Raw genomic sequence first — 19031 nt, forward strand, 5'->3', positions numbered from 1 at the left:
GAACATAGCGTGATTAAAGTCCTAAAACGTCACCGCGAAACAAAATGGCAGATCGCTTGGCGGTTAATTTCTCGTCATTATAAAAAGATACAATTTTACGACTGATATTTTTGAGTATATTTAAACATTATCTTTCAAATAGATCCAAGTTTTACCCAACCTGGACTTTTCCTTTAAATAAAAACAAGAAAATCGTTAAATAAATACAGAAAATTTGGTTAAGCGTGTAAATAGTTGCTAGTGAGAGTGATTGGGAATGTTAACCTAATATTTTAAACTATTTCACATAATACCAGCATCTACACATTTGGATGTGTGAAAATGTTTCCGATTTATAAGCGAATTAAGCTAAAAACTGAAAAGACCTAAGTTTGGACCACCTTAATTGTCCAATGTTAGATATAATTGTCCATATTTGCCCCTTAGAGTCTATAGTAACTCTTATTGTTTTCCATTTGATGTCTGATTTAAATGTTACCGCCACGATTTGAGATTAATTGAATAGACGAGTAAATAAAACCGCTTTCCATTTGAAATATTTTTAACGAACTTCCGAGGGAATTGTGGGTAGGAAAGGAGAACCTGATTGGCTATTACGGGAGTCTGCGCAGAACGTAAATTATACTACTTGTACACTTTTACAAAATGTTCCGGCGAAGTGGCGGTTCAGTGTTCCACATCTTAAACTAATTTGTTTAAATATTGAGTGTTAATGATTAAAAAGGTATCGAAAAAAGAAAAACGTAGTTTCTGGAGATGAACTTAACAACTAAAAAAAAACATGGTATGATAATATTAAAATCTAAATTTAAAAATATTTTTCGGACAAGGCTTAATGCATCTTTCAATGTAGGTTTGCTTTGAAAGTGATTTTAAATGAAGATTTCAGTTTACCAAAAGGAAAGCTTTTACAACCTTTAAGGCAACACTTGGAACCACCCTGGAAATTCATTTAACAAAGCTAATTTAAACTAATTATATTTAATAATAGTAAAACGATAAGAGATCCTTCATGTATATCGTAATCCAAAAATAACAACATAAGCAGCCGACGTTCATAGACCAATGAAAATAGGTTTATAGTTGTAAAAATCAGCCGTAAGATGCCGCTACCATCACAAATATTACTGGATAACCCCCATTTTCTTCCCTCTGTTTCAAAATACCTTCCCCGTGAAAATTAAAGAAAAACTGGCAAACAATTCCTTTACTCGTCTATACAGTAAGAAATTAGATTATTTCAAATAAATTAAGGCCAATATATTAGAAAAATAATCATTTTCTTCAAAAATATTATATAGTAGCTCTTGAGAACTTCCGTGGTAAAGTTCGAGGTAAAAACGAATGAGAAATCTGCGAGCTTATTTTAATTTTATCCACGGCTTAGTGAAAATAAAAAATGCGTCATAAATAAAAATAAATCGCATTATTTAACGGACTATAATTAACACTGGTTTTGTATTGAAGGGTAATTGTTTTGGATTTTGCGTCTGATTTGTAGACGCAGACCTAGCCTGGAAAGATTTTTACAGGCGAAATTTTAATACCCGCGCCGATGATTACAGTAAATTTTAATTTAATTTATTTATGTGGGATCGTATTATTGCAGTTTAAGTGTCGGTAACACTTTAAGCAAAATTATATCCAATCTTCCACCGGCTGTGCTGTCGAAGGTCAATTAAATCAAGATTTGTCCAATGTTAGACCCTTTTGTCCAAAGTTATCTATAAGTGTCCATAATAAAATTTATTTCGTCCACAGTATTCAATTTTACATCCGAGTGTCCAAGGTTAGGACACCCTCTGAGCAAATCAATCATATTGTGACCAATCTTTGTCTGACATTCTTAATTTTTTTAAATATTTACTTTTCGAATTTTTTTGAGAAACAAAATAATTTAAACAGGTGTATAGTTTAGAATAAAATTGGTTCTTAACATTCTAATATTTTTTCAATGGTTATTCCTGAAAATATGTTGGGAGATTGAACTTTTCCGTAATTGTTCAGTCTAGCCCTCTCTCACTCCTAAGGGTAAATTCTAGCATTTTTCAATCCCTAACAGTATAGATTAGTTAGTTAGTAACCTCTTACCTGGAAATTCCACTTTAAATAGTATTGATTAATTGTTATGCCTTTAGCGTCATATTGGCCTTACGTACCATCATCTGCGCAGTGTATGATATTTTTGCCATGGATATATTGCACAACTTTGTTCGGTTGGCTCTTTTCTGGACAGTTGCTTTCACGATTGCTCATTAAAGAAAGGGAAAATTTTATTCATTCGTTGGAGGATTTTCAAAAATTTCCAAATGCCGTGCCATTAGTCGAACGGGGAACGGTTTTACCAAAAACGTTTAAGGTGATAAATATGATTTATGTTCTAAAATGAAGCTAATAATGTTTTGTTAATTTAGTACAGCAGCTTTGAGATAGAAAATTTCATTTGGAGAAGAATTGAAGAGAACTTACCACATTCAATTTTATCCTATGAAACTTTACATGAAAAGTCTACTCTTGATCAGATATTGAATAGCAGAAAGTACGTCGCTATTTTGGAACTGTCAACCATTATGTCTCTATTGGTTGAGAGGCTGGATAAAAGATGGCAGTGTGGTTTTCAAATTGCTGAAGTCACTTATCATTTGAAACCATTGTCCATCGCACTCAACAAACACCTTAATCCTCAAGTGTCCGAAAAATGTTCGATTTTGTAAGTATATATATTTTTCTCTAAAGATTCGCTTTAAACTCTGTTTTACTTGATGCTTTTTAATCCAAATGTTTGTTTTGTTTTTCACAATTACTGTAAAGATTCCAGATCAATTTTTAGCCCAAACATATCTTTAACGAAAGAAATTAATACAATGAAATTCACACGAGGCTAACTTTGCTACACATTATTAGATTTTGAAGTTCCAAAGTAAATTGAACTGCATTATCCATCTTATAAAGAAAATTATTTTATATTCATAAATAAATTGTTATTATCATCTTCTACTGTGACGACCATTATTGAGGCACATGTTAGGTTAGGAGAACAAGGTAAAGTAACTTTTAGTTAAATCTTCAAAATCTTTTAGCTTGATCGTAAACAAATTTATTAAAATTCTTTATCTTTCTAATTATCCACATGTGTATCGGTTTCGGGCATTCCCTCTCCTTTCTTTTGACGTTGGCCGTCAGAGGCTTGGGTAGGACTGTGTCTTGGATTAATTTAACACAGGTATATGCCGCTCCCGCTTAAAACTCCATTATGTAGCAGAAAAGATTGTTATAAACCCTCTATCAGAGGAAATCCCCATTGTGCATGCACGAAATGTGTGTCAAACGTTATCATCTTCACATTTTAAGCCAAAGTTTAGGGACACCCCTTTCTTTTCCCCTAAATAATTTGTTAAAATCTTAATTAATATACTCTCAGAATACAAATTTCAGTAATTAAGTTCTTACCATTGACTCGGTTGCTTATATAGCTTGGTTCTGATGGTGTAATACCTAGTTACTCAAATGTATGATCGCTTAACATTTTTAGTTTCAATTGCTATGATGGAGAATCGTCATGCCTACGTTTACCCCTCTCTCTCCTCTTGATCCACTTTAGTCATTTCCACTTGGGTGCCGATTTCACCAATAGAGGTTTCATAGCAATCGTTTCCGCGTTTTGGATTTTGTGGGATATCCCTGTGTTTAATTAATTCCAGACTGTGTGAACCAGCTGTTCTTAGCTGAGCCCCTTTTTTCTGTAACGGCTACGGACCGATGGCCCGTTGTCGCCTTGGGGTCCATGGTGGTTTATGGCCAAAAGCCGTGCCCCGTTTGCAATCTTTGGATCTTGTTGACGTTCTCTTTATGGTATAAACGGGTTGTTCCCTCTGCCAAGTGATTGGCTGGCTCCGACCAAGGACGATGAACACCATAACGGTGATTGGATTCTGACCAAGGGTCCCAGAACAAAACCTGGACGAGGAACCCAAAAATTGTGTTCGAGCCGAAGCAAGACAGAATTGAAACCCAAATTAGCCAGAGTACAATAAATGGTTGGGACGATCAAAAATTCTTAACTTTGCTGGTGTGAGACTGATTTAGGGCCCGTTCCAGAGACGTTTTGAAAAGTTTCGTTAAATAATGAAATTCGTTACTTAACGAAACCGATTTAGCGAGACTCAGACTAGAGTTAGGAAAACGCGTTCCAGAGAGATTTTAACGAGACTTCTTAAATTCACTCTATCGTATTTTTTACCGTTTTTTAATAAGCTCCGCCCACGGCTGAATCCAATGAAAACGCCGGAAAATATCGGCGGGTAGCGGGTCAATTCAGTCACTCGGTTGAGCCTTAGCGTTGTCTGTTATTTCCTTCTTGTAAACAGTGGCAATTTTCCACTTTCGACTTCGTAATCTCGGCTAGTTATCGGTTATTTTATTATATAAATTAAATTTTATTTATATATTTACAATTTTTTTACATATTACTTATATTTATTATTCATAAACGCGAAATTGTTTTAAAAATGGGGAGAGCAAAGTAGCAGAGCAAAGGGCAAAGAAGTTTAACCGAGATTGAACGAAAAAGAAAAGGAAGCAATTGTTGCTGTGCTTGAAGATAAAATGGGTTTGGTCAACAGAGTTATGGGAATAGTAAAAACCTACGAAAACGTAGAAAAAGCGTGAAAAGAGATTGCAAAGGAAGTGTCAGTCTTTGGTATGTAGACAAAAAGAACTGGCCCACAAATTAGAACAAAATGGTCGGACTACAAAAGCATAATAAATTTACACCAGCCAGAACAAGTGGTGTTTTTATTGGTATGCCAAGTGCGGGTACTCCACCGAGCGTGGGTGATAGTGCTCCGTTTAATTTGGCTTCAAATAGACGTGGTAAAATATTTCTAGAAAGTAGAGGGTGTCAATATTCAATTGAAATTTAATTAGTCCATCGAGAAATAACCCTCAGAAGGAGTTGTAAGGCAAGCGTACAAATGTTGGCCCGTTTTCGTCTAGCTAATCGAACAACGCGCCATCTAGCGCTCTTCTCTTGAGTTGTAAATTCACCACATAAATATGGCCGCGTCCAAAAGAGTAAGCGAGGTTTCATTGATAAATGGTAAATACATTTAAATGATTTTTCAGCTATAACTATTATAAAACAATGTGAGCATACATACTTATTTATTAAGTAAGATGGTTAAAAATTAAATGTAACTTCATTGATAAGTTTTTAAAGTTTAAGTTAAATAAATAGTTTTTAACTTTTAAGCCTTTGCTGAAGTTATTTATAATTTGCAGATATTATTATATTATATTTTTATTATTATTTTTGAAACCCAATTTCAAAGAATAATTATTAAATCTATTGAGAAGATAAATTACATTTTAAGCAGACCTTCAGATACTAAAACATACGACGTTATAAGTTTAAAAACATCTACAGGATTTTTGCTGAATATAGTAATGTCAAATTAACCCGACGTCGGTAGGCAGCCATATTGTCCTAAATTTTCATTTCCGCTAAATATCGGAAGATAGCGCTACGTTAGTGGCGCGTGACAGTTCTAGGGAAAATTCTCTTTTGCTTGCCTTACTAGTCCTTCTGGGGGTTATTTGCCATGATTAGGCTTCCCATATTGATAACACAATAGCAAAAAAAAAAACAAAGTTTGACAATGCAAGATATTGTCAATGAAATGTATTACTTACTAGCCGATATAGCTCAGTTACATTTTTAAATAGACGCATATGTTGAAAACCCACTACCAAATCTGCCTAGGCCAACGGTAGAAGAATAATACAAAAGTGGTACATGTATTGTGAACGTTGCTATTTACCTATATTCTCTAAAAAATAGATAGACATAAATTTACATATAAGTAATAATTTGGTATACGTGTTAAAGGTGGTAAAAGAAGCCACAAAAAACATAATACCTGTGTCCTCCCAACCTATTGCTACTAGCAGTGCCGAAACATTAAATCACGAAGCTCTTGTCTGTAGTAAATAATCAAGAACGATTGAATGGGCTGTAGGAAATGATTCTAAACGAAATCCGCAACTTTCGAGTCATTTGGACAATACCAATAAAATTCTGGTAGCCATACACAACTCTCTTGTTCGGCCTGAAAAGGAAATTGATAATTTAATTTAAGTGATGTTGCCCTTATAAACGAATAATTAATAACTCAAAAACATAATTACATTTACCAACAGTATGTCTACTACTTACATTTAAAGAATATTACTTTTATCTAGCTATCAGATGTAAAACTTCCCACGACAATGAACCTATTTCTTTATTATCGTCAGCTTGCCCAACGCCCAACGGAGCTTGTTTTTTTCTTAATATCAGCTAGGAGCAACAAACACAGCCCCCCCCCCCCTCAAAGAGAACGCAACCCATCAAAAGTCGTGCATTATCGTGTTTACATTTCTAATTGGTTAGATGCTTCAGCGCCTGCTGCCGTCGAGAAGGGCAAATTCGGAAATTGTCTCGCGTCTTCCAATGAAATTTGTACACAACACTGCGTTAGCGTGTTTAAAGGATATAGCTGCGTTCTCCTTGTGATAGTTGCTCCTAGATATCAGTTTGGTGGTATAGTTGAAGTTCATTTGGATATTTTTCAAAGGTGGTGATCACCTTCCCATAAAAGTAGTTTGAGGCTCAATAGCCATTTCATTAAGTATATTTGTGAGTTTTTTATCATTGGTATCAGGTCAAAAGGGAGAAACCGTTAAACACCAACAGGAGACAGAGTTCAAAGTTGGACTGCACAGAAGTATGAGTATGATTTACTTATGTAAGAGGAATAACCCCGTTACAGGGACTAGGCGATGAAGTGGGCTGAGGCCCAGGATTGCCAGATATGTGTTTTTTTTTATTTTTTATTTATTATGTGTTCTTTTCATTTTGACCTCTGTAGAGTAGTTAGTGTATAACCATTTTTATTATTTTATTATTATCTAATTAAACTTAATATATTAGAAATTAATACCACGGCCACCTTTATTTATAAATTTTATAAAACCCCAATAGTGACGTTATAAGAGTTTCCCCAGATCCAAACCCATTGTAGCCCGGTCAAAGGCTGTCCTTCCGGCTAGGAACAGCAGGTGAGTCAATTTTTGGTAAAGTGGAAAAGAAAAAGCTACACTATATTTACTTTTTTGCTTAAAGTCAAAACCTTTAGTAAGATCGGACCAAAATCGGAACCTACAGCGATTAATTTGAATTCCTTTATGTACTTTAAATATCCCAACAAGTTGAGTAGATCAGAGGTTTTTCGTGAAGACTTTAAAGTTTGAACAGCTTTCAGAAATTTCCTGCAAATGCATCATTTAGATCAAAGTGCCAGAGCTAATCTTCAGTTTAACTTTAAATATCATCTTTGTTGTATGTTTCTTAATTTTTTCCATACATATTTTTTCATTCGTATAGATGTCTACAAGTGCTAGAAAATGGACTAATTAATCGAGGGATATCCAAAAGCACCGAAACGTATCCGCTGTGTCTTCAAACTTCTCATCTCGATTCCCAATCCAGGATTTATACTGAAGATATTTTGGGAATTATTTTAATTTTCGTTTTTGGAATTTTATTTTCAATTGCCACAGCTATTGTAGAAAATTTGACACTTAAATTAACATGTTCTCCTAATCTGCGTGTATAATAACCGTATTCCTCAAAATAATAAAGACTTAATAAACGGAACTTTATTTCAATTTGTTTACAAACATTTTACTGTTCTCGTGGAATAAGTAAAACAAAAATGTCCATTAAGTTACCAAAATGAAGTATTTATTACAGTAGTAAATTTAAATAATTTTGAATTTTTTTTTATTATGTATGGTAATTAATCAACAAAATCTTTAAAATGCAAGGCATTTATCATTATTCAAAATTGTTACGACTGTAATCCACCTCAGTGGCAAAGTGATTTTGATCTATACGTTGTTACATTCGACCCGACGGGCAGGTCCTCATGGTAAATGTCTCCATCTCCTTAATAAAGTTCACGCTATGTTGTAGCTTATCTTAAATTACAAACTAGCCAAATTTAGACCTGCGACACTTAAAGCCATATAATGAAAGACTGACGCTGTTAAACACGCTTTTTGCCGGCTCAAGGTTCTAATAATAATGATAATAATCAGCTAATGTCTTATCTGTCTTCATTTTGAAACCATCAAAGTTAAGGTTGCTAGTGAGGTGCCAAAGGGAATATGCTGTACGGTGAATTAAAACGTAGTATAGATTACACGTTCAAGGGCAGATTCAATTGATCTTTTTCGATATATCTGTAAGAGTCGCTTGTAGTTATCAAACCTTAACATAATAATAACGTGCAATGTTAACAGAACTTGTGTTTACTCCTATATATTTTTTTCAATTACTTTTTCAAGGTTTACCAAATAGGCATGTTACATATCACATGAAATTTTATTCAAAGTGAAATTCAAAATTTTTATTTAATTTAAAGTACTCATATTCTTACTTTTTAACGCATGTAATAAAATATCTCGCTAATGAGTGGGCGACGATGAATTCAACCATTGCAGCAAACAATAATGTGTATTCATTGGTACGGTTGAAGTTTCAACAGAGCATACATTCGTTCAGAAATCAAGGCGATTTAACACAAACGGAGAAAACAAAATTATAACGAAAAGAGAAAAAATAAACAAAAGATAACAAAGAATAGTTAAAGCACGGACAAAGCTGTCTAAAAATCTTTAAGTTCAGAGTTCTTTTTATATATTGCTTAGCCATTTTTGGAATTGGTTTACGGTTTTTATGTCTTTAGACAAACATTTATTAAAGGATTTTATACCGGTATAAAAAATTGATTTTAGTTTTTAGACCCTTCTTACTTTCGGGGTGACCAAAATATTTGGCGTCTAGTATATGTTAGGTTCGCATTATTCAAAAGAAACGCGTTGTTTTTTATAATGTTACAGACTTAAAAATATATACCAAACCACAATATTCATGCACCTAATATACATTTTGAGACGAAGCGAAATAGTTTGCACGGGCTATCGATCTTACTATTACTTTTTGTATGAGAAAAATCATTTTTATGTTACTTTCCGACGTATTACCTCGTGTCGAGATACAGTATAATATACGGGAATGGACAAGGGCAAACTATAGCTGTTTATATAGGATGTTTTGTTTCTCGAAAAAGTTATTTTTTTCAAAAACTATGTGTTCTAGAAAGTTGAAATTTGTACTGTACATTAACCGTGCCGGGGGACACTTTCTACCAAAATTGCATCTAAATCTAAAAATATTTTCACGTATTTTGAAAATTTAAATTTTAACCGCTAGCGTCACCGAAAACGTACAAATAGCGTTGGCGCGAAAAAAATAGACGTATTTTTCACTGAAAAAATACGACTTTAAAAAGTGACAAGTTGGGCAAGCTAAAATAACTTTTTTTTAATTCCATTGGGAGAGTAGTGTAACTTTATGAAAGTCAGAAATTTGTAATAATACTGACTATTATAACCTCGTAGCGAAAGCGAATGTTTAGGAAACGTTTCGTCAGTTGTGACTAGTGACACGAGTTAGTAAATGTAAAATCTATACTGAAGTTATTTAGGAATGATTCTAACGCTAAGGCAGTTGTATTGCAATGGTCAATTGTCCGGCGAAGAGCGACACGTCCATAGAATTAGAGAGCGAAACTGGCAGGCAGAAAATGTCCCGATCGCATAACCGGTAAGCCTTCTTCAAAATCATGTTTTGCGGGAAGCGTAAATGCAAGGCTAAGCATCGAGGGTAAGAAAATTTCAAGGGTGACAGGCGGAAGAAATACTAGGCCTTTAAATTTTTAACGTTAATTTCTTCCAATTTGAGGAAGATCAGATTAATATTTTAATATTGTTGAATCTCAAACAACATTGAAAATAGAATCAGGAAACACTAGCAGAATATCACCATCTGAAGATTCGAATTGCGTTTCGATAACCTTCACCGATCAATCTTTCCAATATAAAAGCGTATTCTCCACGATAATTGCAAACCATAATGCAAATTAATTATTAACTTGCAAAAACGATTATAAATAGGCCGTTGCTAGTTCCCTTACAAAAATAAAAGACTGTAATTTGACTGCAGTTGAGATGCTTTTTGACTGTTGGTCTGTAACAATTTGGCTACACTGAGCTGCAATGAATTTCAGTCGAATTTCAGTGTCAAACATGACGACTGTAATTTGACTGCATTTATTTTTTAGACTGCATAGAGAATGCATAATGACTTTAGCAGCAGCTATTTTACCATAGTCCTTTTTATGGTAATTGGAATAATACAGCAATTGCAGAATATTGACTGCAGTCTGAAAAATGACTGCATTACAGCTGGAAAAACATATCTTTAAAAGATGTAGTGTTACTGCATTTAGTCTGCAATTGTAGCCTTAATGCGAGCTGTAATATGATTGAACGTTTGCTGCAATAGAAGTACTTTTCTAAATTATTTCAAGTTTATAAATGACCGAGCTGAAATGAAGTTACAATTGCAGACTTCCAAGGGCAACTATATGTTGTCTGTAATTGAGACATTTCTATATTAAAATATGCAAAATTAGTAATTTTAGAATTTAGATAAATTTGTGACTTGAATACTTTACAATAGTAGCGCATATATAAGTTTAGAAGAAGACCTTAATTGGTTACATGATAGCAAAGCAGTCCTGTTATTTATTTGTTAGAAATTCAACTATATGGACTTATCCAGTTAATTTTACAAAATTGGTTATAGGTGTTTGGAAATTATTCGTTTAATAGCAATCCGTAATCAACTATTTCAACCCATACAGTTACAATTACTATTTATTTTCGAATAATAATAAAATTATATAAATTCTTTCAAATTTAATTAGTGCAGTAAATTTTTTAGAGGTAAAATTTTATTAATATAAATAATGTAGGTTATTTCATACATTCGGTTAATTTTGCCAGACTGTCGGAAACACGGTCGTCGCACGCTAAGTTACTCATGGTAACAATTTTTTTTAGTTTTAGTTTAATAAGCACTTGACAATACACCTGCCTTCAAGATAAAAGCAACTAGTATCCTATCAAAAGCATCAACCAATTGTAAAATCTTTAATTACCAGGGTTAAATGCATGTTTGAGATAATTTTAAAAAAAATACAATTTACTCGCCAAGTTAGTTTCTGGATGATTCATTCTTCTGAGAATTGTCAAATAATATCTGATCGTGATTTTAATATCGGAAATACTATACTACGTAACATTTTAAGCTACAAAGTTACTGTAATGGGATTACAAATTGTCTTCGGTTTCCTCTTTCCTTAAAAACTTGTAAAGGTTAACGACAATAGTAAAATGAGGGAGATTTTGGCGAGGGGGTAACTACTCTCATTTGAAACGTACACCGTACTAAATATTTTTTCAATATTACGAATATATTACAAGATTCTCGGTAATACAAATATTATTATTACTTCCAAATATTGCACGGTACTTCGAATATAATTCCAGATATTACACGATACTTCGAATATACTTCCAGATATTACACGATACTTCAAATATACTTCCAGATATTACACGATACTTCAAATATACTTCCAGATATTACATATTTTCTAGATAATACACGATACTTTGAATATACTTCCAAATATTACATATTTTCCAGATATTATAAATATTTTTAATATTTCCAAACGTTATAAACGATATTACACCAAACTGGAAAGTATTCTTAAAAGTATTACATGGTCGAAGCCTTAAATTTATACGTAATACCGCTATTTATTATTTCTCGAGGTAATTCTGAACATTTAATTGTTGCAGTAATAGAGGAGGTAATAGGCCGAATGTATTATACGTAATAATAATAATGACAATAAACTAGGCTAATACCCAAATCAACCTGCTACTTGTAAAGCCTTTAACCAGTTATACAGTGTAGAAGGGTGGTAGTCAGCCCTTCGTGCCACGCGAGCGAAACGACAGCTCCCTACACCAACTATCTCAGAGGAAAGCTAAGATTTCGGGGGAAAACCCTTTTAACCAGTGGCGAGAGAACTTGCAAAAATTATGCAGGAGTGGTTCCGGATTTTTACCTAGTTGGCCTATTTCGAACAAACTAACTGTGAAACAGTTTCGGAAGTGCAGGCATGTCAAACCATTTCAAATGGAATTATTTTAACATTAACAGGTCTAATGGTGAGATACACAGAAATATTTTGTGATTTAAGTGACTAGTAATTTTAAAAATAGAAACCGAAAAGTGACTGAAAAAGAAGAAAAATCTAGGTTTTCAAAGTCTAAAAGATACAGATTTTAAATCTAATCGCAATTTGACTAGTTTTATTGTCGGGTTCCTTACACCGGAGCTGCAGCGCCAAAATGAACAAACTACAGAACTAGTCACTTGAGCCATTTTTTTGTAAAGTATTTTTTCCCAGCTCAATCACACGGAGTTCATTTCAGTTTGGTTTTTAAATAGTTTAGAAAAGATACTTTTAAAGACAATTTATAAAAACTATCTTAAAAAAATAATAAATCGAGTAATAAATACGATAATAAATATTGACAAATTTTATAAAAAGTTGCATTTAGTGTCCAAATTAAAAAAATGTGGTTTAAGTAAGAAAAGTGACTTATCTACGGGTCTGCATTGAAAAATCGGTTTTATAAACCTTTCTTGCAAGTTTTGGCGCAGTTTTTGATTGGCTTTGGAAAAATTAGCTTTCAAAGACTTATAAAAGCAAAGATAAAAGTTTAAATATAGTGATGGTCAAAATGAATTAAACAGATTAAACATTAGGTACATTTTATTCTTAAAAAAATTACAAAAATCAGAACTTCGAATTTCGCTTAAATTTTGGTGTACTACGAAACAAAACAGCCCTATTTAAGAATACAAATTTTCTTTACTAATTCTTTGGGAAGTGTTAGTTTATTTGTTTTAACCTCTGGTCTTGGAATTGAATAGCAGTATTTTTTTATGTCTAAATAACGATGAGAGTAATCAACAGGGGTCAATGTTCCTTGAGCATCCCACAAAAACCAATTGCATAAGACCCCCAACCCCTTTGGCGATTTTTTCGGGGCTACCGTAGGAGCGCTGTCTTTAGAATACTGCCGTTCTTTTCCTTTGCCCGTCAAATACGAAAATCCTAAAACTAAACCCGCCATAAATTCTTTTTTGTTATTTTTCCTAAATATTACCCACTCTCCAACTGAAATATTAGCTCTTTTTATAGCCTGAACTGTGAGTTCAGATACAAGCGTTTGGTGGTTTGGTGGTTTTTCTTGGACTCTTAGCAGGCGATCGCTGCTTTGACGAGTGTCTGAGGTAGTTAATAACCATATTAAGGATGTTTTCCGGACAATCATTTTTTTGCCCGTTTTTGTGGTAATGTGAACGAATCGGCTACTTTTAGGTACAATTTCACATTCCATGGGTTCTTTAATATCAAGGGTATAATCCTTAAGGTTTGCACCACCCATTGAATTTAAAATTGTCAAATCTTCGTTTAGATCGTCATCTATTTGTAAATATTCCTCTATACACGCGTTCTCGTTTTTCGAATTGTCATCGCCTAATGTGTCAGGTTCGAGATCAGATTCCATCTTTATCGCTTTTACGGGGACTAACTTGCAAGTATTTAAGTCGTCTCGTGAAAGTTGGTCAATGCCAAATTGGTCTAAATCTACTAAAGCACAGTCCATCGCTCTATTGACTACACTATTGACCTCTACTTTTGTTGGTAAATGTAAAGTGTCACTATTGTTCACACCAGAGTTTGATTTACTACGAGGAAAGTTGTATATTTCGCTACATTGATTTACTACGTCTGCGTGAAACTGGATTCTTTTCAATCGATACAAAATATCAAGCATACTCAAGTTAACCACCGTAGAGAAAGTACTAGTCATAGAGCACGTAGCTCTGAAAAAGCTCTCACAAGCTTGGCTGCTGAAGAGGTTCGGTAGAAATAAGTTCGGAGACTCTTCGTGCTCAAGTTTTTCGATTATGTTTATGAGCGAATGTGCATTAATCTCTAAGCAGGTGCACTGTTAAAAATAAAGGTGTATAAAACGACCAAAATTGGACTTTTAATTTATTTCAAACCATTTGGTTCCTGAAAACGGTCTAATCAATTATTTTAGACCCATTTTACTCTTTCATGTTTAATACAATACCTTTTGGGGTATTGAAAGGGAACGAGCCCTAAGAATAAACTTTTTCCAGTCCTTGTGGTAAAGGTATAAAAATGTTATGTTCTAACATTTAGTCCTTTTGAATACCCATTTAATTCCCTTAAACAAAGAAAAAAATTATATGGACCAATTTCGAGACTAGTATTTGAATACTTCGTTATTTCTTTTTTAATATTTTCTTTAAAATAACATAATGCGAAGAAATTCCAATCACCAGGAATATTTAACTAAGGTTAAGTCTTTAAAATTTTGATAACAGATTTAAATATAGGGGATATTGAATATGGCGTCAAACTATTATAACCCAAGTATCTGCACCACAGAATTCTTGCTACGTGTATATCAAAAACTGAAAGTTTTAAATGATACTTTACGTGATCCACTTCCTTCGTTCAACGACTATTTCCCCTGAGCGAAAACCAGCCTAATCTGGCCATGTTAATGGTTAATCTATTGAGTCGTGTTGAATAATAATTAAAAAAGTATTAAATAAGGGCCTATAAAGGACTGAAAATGAAGTTAAAAAGGATTAAATTCTAACTGTTTATGAAGTAATATGGATAAAAGAGTGTAAAATAAGTACTTAAACACTCCACATAAGGACTGAATTTGGGGAGCAATAGGTTTAAATATGTTCTATGATAAAACCCTGAATGGTCTTAAATATTGGAAAATGTTTTAAGCACTTTAGAGGTCTAAAATAAGACCTTTATTTTTAACAGTGTGTAACTATTGTAAGTTATAAAATTTTCAATTATTGTATATTCTGATTGATTATTTAACCATAACCGCCAACCTCGCAAAAAAAATACAACGTACCAAATGTTATATAATCTCTGTGACGGTGACAGATCAACAGCCAAAAACGCGCTAATTGCCTTTTGCATTAATATCAAACACTTTGATGTTCCCTCACTTCCTGGAACGTGTGTTAGGAGATCTATAATTTTGTCATTGTAGATTTTTTCAACGGCTTTAAAATTCATTTTGTCCTTTGGTTCAATGTCTGTCATAGTTAAACCATGCATGTCTTTGGGAAACGTTTCAATTAGAACTTTTAAGTGCCCCGCTGACGCCACTTTGTTTCCTATGGTGATCACGGAAGACGCCTTGAAAAATCTGGTCTTTAATTTTGTTCCAATATGCACCGTGTCTTGAACGCATATAATCTTTGGAAGAGCATCAGCTTGAAACCATGGTCTATCTAATGAGATGTAACCGTTTGAAAGTTTAGATTGAAATTTCATCGCTTTCAGACATCTACTGTCACCGTCGGATAAATAACCGAATATCTATACCGAATTCTGCTGCCTGGCTTTTCACATGATCCATTCGTCCAACAACATCCTTGGCGGTAAATTTGTTATCAATACCGTAAAGAGTCAAACAAAATGCAGGTGCACTTCGTTGAACCGGCTGAGCCATAAGGGCATACGCTAGACAAGCCGGCTTGTAGTTTTGACATAAGTTTCAATTTCCTTCGCAGAATTCGCGGGGAACGATAACACAATGGGAAGACCATTCTCATTATTTGTTGGTAAGACAAAGCCCACGATTTGGTTGGTATTAACCTCGTACTGCATACGGCCTGTAATCCGGGTTGCATCTTCGCTCAGCCATACTTTTAGTGGTAAGCCTTTTTCTTCGAGGAAAGATTTTAGTTCGGAAATTCGAAGTTGGCCCTCAACGATGTCAGAGCCTTTATTTTTCAAGTATTTAAGTACAGTCGTTACAGAAGGCAGAGGCAAGTTTGCTGATAACGTTTCGTACGCCATACGTCCGCCGATTAGAAATAAATAGGTTGCAAATTGTTTAATCTGGTTTTCGTAGCGTTTGCCAGAATTACTCTTCTGGCAATTCTTTGCAGCTGATGACATAAGATCTGATAAAAATGAGTGCAATTGAATATCGTCCTTCTTGTTAGGAACGGGAGGTAAAGACTCGGCAGAATGAATTCTAAGGAAATCAACAAAACACTTTTCAAGTTCCTGGTTTCTCTTAATTAAAATTTCAACATCGATCAGTATGGAAAAATGATCTGTTATTATACTTTGATTTTTATCAATAAATTGTCTTTGGCGTTTTTTTTCTTTCAAGTCGGCTGTATTTGGCAGTTTTCCATTTGGATTTTTCTGTTGGAACTTCACGTCTCTGAATGTCGTAGCTAGTTCCTACGCCACGACATTCGGTTCTTCCACCGAAACCATGGAACTTCCATCAGCTTGAGTGTCGTTTTTTACACTTGACTGACTAACAGCGTCCAATTTAGGTTTTTTGCTTGTTTTTTTCGACACCGCTTTTATTGGGCTAGCAGGGTCATCAACTACTTCCGGGGAGTCATCGACTTCTCCCGTTGCCAATTTTCGTTTAGTGGTACCACCAAGTTCAAAATGAGACAAAATGGTATTTTCACCGAGGGTTTGACTTGTTTTTTTCTTGCGAACACATGGATCACCAGTAAATTTCAAGTGAAATTTCAAATGTTTTCCAAAGTTGGAAATAATCCACCTTTTTTTTCCTGTTTTTGAGGTGGATGTCATAACAAAAAGGACGATGCACCTTTGCTGCGAATTCATCACTTGCAAATAAATCTCGCATAATAGTTACTTCAATGTTTTTTAATTTTAGGGGTACGTCAGGTGATACATTTTTCAAACTACTTTTAATCCAATTGTCGATCAAAATTTTGACTTTTTTTTTCTTCAACCGAGTCTTCACGTTTGGATAGGGAAAGGGTTGTAGTAGCTGGCTTGATTGCACTTCCTGTCTTATAGTTGGAGGTATTCAAATGACGTTCCAAGTTTGTGAAATGTATTCCGCAATACCCAACAAAATACGTTGATGGCCAAGTGGAATTTCGAAGTCTTTGGGGTCGTCTACGAAATCACCGATATAATCTTCCAGTTTTTCCCCTTTCTTAATGAATTTCATTATTTTTGATTTAACAAATTTTTCAATAAGTGTTAAATCCGATGAAGTTAAAGTTCTCATTGACAATTGATTCTCAAATCCCATTATTCTTAAAATATTTTTTAAATAAAACGGCATTTCTATAGATAATTCGCGGCAAACTAATCGCCAAAATGTATCTGCTGCTCTAGGTGCTGGGAGTTGAGCCTAAATGAAAAAATATCGATAAGCTACTGACCCAAACAATTAAAAAATTAAAAAAAAAAATCATAGACACCAACCCTCCTCAATTTTGGTTAAAAAAATACGAGATTTATAACATACTATCTACAGCCTAATTTTTTTTACGTGCAAATGCAAATTGTTAATGGTTTTGAGTTGACTGCCCCTTCGCCCACCCCCCGCCTAAAAAAGGTCCTTGAGTATATAAAGTTATTCCATAGGAATATAATATTACGATAATTGGGCCAAAGTGGGTAAAATACAAATCCCCCAATTTCAACCTTATGTATTCATCGATATTCCTTGATCATTTATCTTTAAAATGATAGCTTTCAAATTATTATAGCATAAGCCATTTGGAAGATATGACGACTACTTGGGAAGTGGGGTGAAATTCACGATACCCCCCCCCCCCGATCCCAGGTAAATCCCTGAAATTAAATATGGTTCACGGACCTATAAATTACCAATATTCGTAGAGTTTTCGCTTTTAACACTCGGCGGCCACGAAAATGTGTTTTTTTTTTAACATTGGCGCCTGGACCAAGGCTCGGACTACAGCTTTGTTTTGGACTTTGTTTTAGTTTTACTTTGCTGCTCTGTAGAATTCCAAACACGCCAGTAATATAGCGAAAATTCGCTAACTTTTCCGAATACTATTTCATTTAGATAAGAGTTATTTTGTCTAATTGAATTATCTACACATCACTAGAAACTAGCTCTAGAATAGCCTCGATGATAACTTACCATGTTAGCTTCTTCATTAGTTAAAGAGGAGTCCATGTCATAAGAGTTTTAAACGGTTTTGATCAGCCGATAAATGACCGATATAATTTCCCAAAAATATATTGAGATGTAGTAGGGTTCGCGACGATATCAAAAAATGTTTTAGACTACACTGAAAAGTCCCCAAATATCAAGAATTCAAAACCTCGCTAATACCGTATTTCCTCCATATATTAACGTATTCGAACATTAATTCTCAATATTACATGCAATTGAAATATTTTTTTAAATATTACGTGAATTTATCGAAATTACAAATCTAGTGAAAATAGTTCACGAGATTCCTTAATGTTCCTTATACTTCACGAAATATTACGAATATTCTCAGTACTTCATTTAGTATTCCGCGTAATACACGATATTACTCAGTAATACAAGATTTCGAATGTATTACAATTTTTTTCCGATATTTTCTAATACTTCACGAGTAGTATTAATATTCGTGACACTAAGCGAAATACTGCACGACCATTCTTAATATTCGTGATACTTAACGAAATATTACGAATATTCTCAGTACTTCATTTCGTATTCCGCGTAATACACGATATTAGGCGGTAATACAAGATTTCGAATATATTACAATTTTTTTTCGATATTTCCTAATACTTAAAGTATTACTTTTTCAAGATGTACACCTACTTCACGTAGTCGTTACCCCCTCGGATTTTGGCTCGCATGGCATGAAGGGCTTGTCACCACCCTCCTACGTAATTCGTAAGTCTTAAGTCGCCTCTTACACCTATCGGCCGAAGTCCCAAGGGTTTCTAACCTCAACGATTAAAACTAAGTTTTTTCCCCCAATTATGTTGGTTGTATTTACTTTTATTAGTGTATTATAGTTTTACTAAAGACAGGGTGATATTGATATCTTTTCCTATCGGACCGCGATACGTAGAATGATAGAATCCATCTTC

Source organism: Leiobunum rupestre, chromosome 6, assembly GCF_980474605.1.
Source record: "Leiobunum rupestre chromosome 6, qqLeiRupe1.1.hap1, whole genome shotgun sequence".
NCBI lineage: Eukaryota > Metazoa > Arthropoda > Arachnida > Opiliones > Sclerosomatidae > Leiobunum > Leiobunum rupestre.